This window comes from Vombatus ursinus, unplaced genomic scaffold, assembly GCF_900497805.2.
Source record: "Vombatus ursinus unplaced genomic scaffold, bare-nosed wombat genome assembly UNPS02009835.1, whole genome shotgun sequence".
Taxonomy (NCBI): domain Eukaryota; kingdom Metazoa; phylum Chordata; class Mammalia; order Diprotodontia; family Vombatidae; genus Vombatus; species Vombatus ursinus.
In genome coordinates, this window is record NW_020949613.1 from 10,926,641 (window position 1) to 10,931,687 (window position 5,047).

Sequence of the window (5,047 nt, forward strand, 5' to 3'; positions counted from 1 at the left end):
AAAGTTTTAGCTCTAGTTGATACCTGAAAATGTGAATGTGGTTTGTTTTTCTATTTGATAACATTTCCCTTCCTGTCATTAACCTATTATGTCTCAGGAACAGCCCAGATTAACTTTATAAATGGATTACTTTACATGGAATCAAGTTTTCCATTCTAAGTGGGAAAATTTTGTAGGTAGTAAGTGCTTCAAAATTATATGCTCCTAAGACCAGCCTGGACTAATTATCCCCTAAATCATTTTTTAATGTGCATGTGTACATAGAAACATACTATCAAGCTACATAGGTCAGTACTCCTGTATAACCATTGTAATTTGAAAAGTGAAGTGGAAAGTATATTTAATGCACGATACTATCCTAAAATTAGAGATGAAGTATCACCAAAGAGGAATTCAGTATTAGTAATTATTTTACAAGTAACTCAAGTACAATACATTTGACTTTGTAGTAGGTGTTCTCAGGTGTCAGAAGGAGAGGAAGGAAAGAAAGCTTTAGCAAAGAACGATGGCAACAGTATAACAAATGTTTTGTTTTCAACAAAATAAACCTAATGATAGTAATAGAAAAAGAATGGAGGAGGCAGACAGATTTTTTTCCTCTTATGACCAGACTCTTCCTTTGTATTGTCCTGGTTCAACAATCAGCCCAGCTCTGTTCTACCGTTGACTGAGACTTGAAACTTATTTTTCACATTTTCACTTGTTTTCTTGGTATAGCTGAGCAGCCTGGCTGTTTGCTGGATATTGGTATTAGGTTCATCCAATACAGACTGTATGGATGTCAAAATGGAGGAAACATTATAGGTTGGACGCCAGTGATTTTGAAGTGTATCCAGGCACATACTACCATCTGCATAGACATTTGGACGAAACGTTTTAGAGACAAATCTTAATGTAGATGACTTCTTTGGGTATTCTTCTGTGAATTCTACTGCAAGTTTAAATGTGCCCCAAAATGATCGCATTCCACCCCATAATGTTATTCTCCCTCAGTGCTCCACTGATCCCTGTAGGGGGTCCTCTTGCAGCCTCTTGAGGTCCCACATGAGGTGCTGTCAGGCAGGATAGACTGCTGCGGACTCAAGGGTGGGGCATAGACCAGCTGTCCTGCTGGAGGAGGAGGAAGAGGGGCAACAGCAGCAACAGGTGAAGATGCAGCTGGAGCAGAGTCAGAATCCCTAAAATAATTCTTTAGACATTTTCAGAGAGATATCATGTCTTGCAAGTCTTCTCTTCTGTGGGCTAAATGTCCCTCAGTCCTTAGTTAGTTCTTGTAAAGGATGATTCTGAGTCCATTTATTTTTCTGAATTATCTCATCAGCTACTTAGTCCTGTCTAAAATGTGTTGTCTAGAACTGGAGACATCACTCCAAATGTGATTTATTCAAGGTAGAGTTTAGTGGAATCACATACTCTGTTCTGAACACTGTACTTTTGTGAATGCAGCCTAAAATTCCAGTAGTTTTGTTTACTGCCACATTACACTGTTACTTCATAATAAACATGTGGGCCATGAAATCTTTGAAATCTCCTCATGGACTATGTAGTCATGTCTAATTACTCCTGTATTTATGCAGTTACATTTTCTTTTTAATTACTTAAATAAAGGATTTTAATTTTGTCCCTGTTAAATTTCATTTTATCTTCAACCCATTTTTCCAGTCAGGTGAAATCTTTTTGAATGCAGATTTCACCATCTACTGTCAAGTCCAGATATATTTTATGAATGTGTCAACTATACTATCTTTTAAGTCATTGATAAAAATGTAGACTAGAACAGGACCTGGGACTTAATGCTTTACCAAAACATTCTTTCTTCCATGTTGACATTGATTTATTACTCAACACATTTTGGTTAGGTTATTCAACAATTTCCAAATCTACTCTACATTATTATCATCCCATTCGCTTCCTTCCATGTTAGTTATATGACACTGAGATTTTTATAAATGTCTTGCCAAAATTCTGCTTTGTTCTGTCGATGGCAAACTCTCCCCACAATCCCATCCACCTATTAGTTTAATAACCCTGTTAGAAGTTTGTCTAAACAAACAGTCTGGAATGTCTTCTTAATGAACTCCTGCAGGCTCATAATGATTGCTATCTCACCTTCTAAATGCTTACAAACCACCTCTTTAATCACTGAATCTGGAATCTTTGCAGAAATTTGGAAGACCTACTCATTGGTTAGTGTTGAGGAATGCAAAGAAAGTTATTAGAGCTTGTGTTGCTGTTCTAGCTTATTCAGAGAGTAGGAGAATCTAGACTGATGAAGGGGGTATTAGTAGTTTAATCAATAGATTGTTGTCTTCTGCTATTTTGCGTACACATATACATATATGTATAAATACGAATGAGTCTGCATATGTGCATTGTATATGCATTTTTTCCTTCCCCTCAAAATTAGAAGCTTATCACATGTTCAATTTTCTCCTTCCATCTCTTCAAAGTATAGCACCTTATCTTCTTTTCCTTATATTGGAATCTATACTACATAAACCTTTGGAGAACAATCCCCAAAGGCTTATGTCACCCTCATTTCAAATCCAATCATATTGATGTGCCTGATATTTTGTTAAACTTTGACAGGTACATTATGATGAATATCTCCGATAAAATTAAGGTTCATGTTTCCATTTAGACAAGGAAGCAGATAGTGATAAAAATGAGAAATTTTTATCTTCCAACTCTTCTGGTATTATCTTTCAATTGGTATGCTAGGAAAGGTCCTAGAGATCTTTTACTAATGCCTCTCTGAATAAGAGAGACTGAATATATTAGGATACTTTGAAAGTAAGAAAACAAAACTTTAAAGTATAAATATATAGAAATAGAATTGTTATTCCATGGCTAGAAGTTGGTAAGGCTTCTGTGGTTATAAATCAGGAGATGTAATGCTACGAGGAACGGCAGAATCAAGTCCTCTAATTTTACAAATGAGTAAACTGAGACCAAGAAAGTTTAAAATCACATAGGTATTAAATAGCAGAACCAAAATTCAAACCCAGGTGCTCTGAGTCCATATCCAGGTTTTTTTCTAGTATGCCACGATGCTTCAATGTGAAAGGCTTAACACACAAGACTTCAAAGTTCATATTCAGAAATAGAGTGAGAAAAGAGGGAGTCAGGTTAGGAAATATAAACAAGAGAGGGAGGTTATCCAGTCTTTTTTTTCTTACTCTTTAAATCACTTTTCCGAAGAAATTATTATTAACTAGATTTCTTTACTTTTCTTGCCCAACTTTGAAGAGGCAAGAATATCAAGTTTCTGGTACTAGTAAGACACAATAGTGGCTATGGAAAGTTCTGTTTAGGATAAGTATTCAAGTCATCTAGGAAGCTAAAATTTCATGCCATGACTTCTTAATGAATGCCTTCAATTGCTACAGCAGTTTAAATACACAAACCAAAGCAAATATAGTTCAAAAGGCTTTAGGATGATGACATAAAGTCATGACTTACATTTAGATATTGTTTAAATTTCTTTAAATCATATTTTTGAATATATACATATGTTATATATGTATATAAACTCTGTCTATGTATACATATGTATTCATATAGATTCTAAATTTCAAAATGACAGAATAATGAGCACCTTTAGTTATTGACCCCTGTGGATACTCTAACCACGTAATTACTGAACTTATACTCTGTAACCAAAGATATTACACTTTGCTTGGGGGCAGTAGTGGGAACTTCCATCATAGAAGAAGGTAAAAAATCCTCTATTGGGATCATCTTGCATTTCTGAACCCGTTTGGTGACAAAAATGTCATGCAACCTAGACCCTAGGCACTCAAAGTCACATAGTAATTTCTTCAAAAGAGGGTAAGAAAAAAGAATTTCTGTTTTTTCTCTCTCCCTTGGAAGAAGGAAAGGAACACTTAGCACAAATCAATAGATTTAACTAATAGGTCCAATATTTTTTTATGCCAAAAGTGAAAAGCAAGAAGATAAAAGATAATTTCTCCTTTGATTAAGCAAACAATGCTGAAAAAAGGGATAAAGCCAGCTTTATGCTTAGGTACAGCACACACAAAGCATGGCAATTTTTAATGTCTATAACACTTTCACATGTTAGAAATCCATACCCAAATCCCAGACTACATCCAAAAGGTGAGGCAAATGATATATTTATTATAGTTTGACTTCATCATGACATTTATTTGTGTTACCTTTAGGTGAGATTTAGAGGACAACATTCTCTTGTGATTCTAGTGTGACAGGCTTTTTGTTGCCAGTATAGTTCCATACCACTTAATATTGTACTGATGAAGGAAAATATGGTAGCACATAATAGTGCCTTGCAGATAGCAGCTTCTCACAATTTATTCACAAAACAATGTTTACTTCGTACATACATACACAGACACACACCACAGAGAGATTTATTTTTACTGTTATTACATTGAAGATTGCCAATGATGTGTGAGTGTTCCCTCTCAGTCACTATTAAAACTGCCAAGACAGTAATACTTATAAAAATAGCCAGGATACAGATAACCCACACATGCACTTTATAGTTATCTTCTATGTGTCCTTATAACTTTGCCTTAAAACTATCTTATAAAGAGTAGAGAATGGGTCAACAGGGGCAGGGACGAGGGGAGGAAGTCTTTATATCAGATGCTCTTATTCCTTTTTTAAAGTCTAGACCACAAGTGAGGAACTTCATTTTAAGCTTTATGTAAATCAGTAAGTGAATAAATCTAGAGAGATGTATTATATTACTGTCACTTGATTTATCTCAGTGAGATCTCTGGTCTAAGATAAATAGTGGTAACAACAATTATAAAAGGAATAAATTGTTAACAAATCATATACATAAATTATGTATATATGTAACTATATATGTATCAATGCTATACTTTTTGTTGTTCATTCATTTCAGTCGTATCTGACTCTTCATGACCCCAGCTGGGGTTTTCTTGGCAAAGATACTGGAATGACTTGCCATTTTCTTCTTTAGCTCATTTTACAGATGAGGAAACTGAAGCAAAGAGGATTAAGTGACTTGCCCAGGGTCACACTGCTAGTAATGTGT

The 5,047-nt window shown here is 35.0% G+C and overlaps 1 pseudogene; it reads right to left on the minus strand.

Annotated features, from left to right (window-relative positions):
- Positions 1–634: 634 nt before the first annotated feature.
- On the minus strand, positions 635–1,058 carry LOC114036443 (annotated as a pseudogene).
- Between the last annotated feature and the right edge of the window lie 3,989 nt (positions 1,059–5,047).